A 212-nucleotide genomic window follows, 5' to 3' on the forward strand; every position below is an offset into this window, starting at 1 on the left:
GGGCATCCCTGCCGGGGGGGGGGGGGACGGGGCTCCGGGCACAGCCGTGCCGGCGGTCCCCGGGGGTCGGGGTGGGCGCCGGCGGCGGATCGGGGCGGAGGATGCTCCACGCGAGGAAAAACCCCTCGCAGCCCGGCTCTTGTCAGGCGCCCGTGGAGCAGCGAACCCTGCTGCTCACCCCCCCTCCCGGGCCCTGCAGCCCCCTGCCCAGC

At 78.8% G+C, this 212-nt stretch overlaps 1 protein-coding gene across 1 annotated transcript in view; it reads left to right on the plus strand.

The window, feature by feature from the left end:
* Positions 1 to 212, plus strand: part of NFATC2 (nuclear factor of activated T-cells, cytoplasmic, calcineurin-dependent 2) — a 67,227-nt gene that overhangs the window by 536 nt on the left and 66,479 nt on the right. The window lies entirely within an intron of this gene.

This window comes from Haliaeetus leucocephalus, unplaced genomic scaffold (genome assembly GCF_000737465.1).
Source record: "Haliaeetus leucocephalus isolate CR32 unplaced genomic scaffold, Haliaeetus_leucocephalus-4.0 Scaffold273, whole genome shotgun sequence".
In the NCBI taxonomy this organism is placed as follows: Eukaryota; Metazoa; Chordata; class Aves; order Accipitriformes; family Accipitridae; genus Haliaeetus; species Haliaeetus leucocephalus.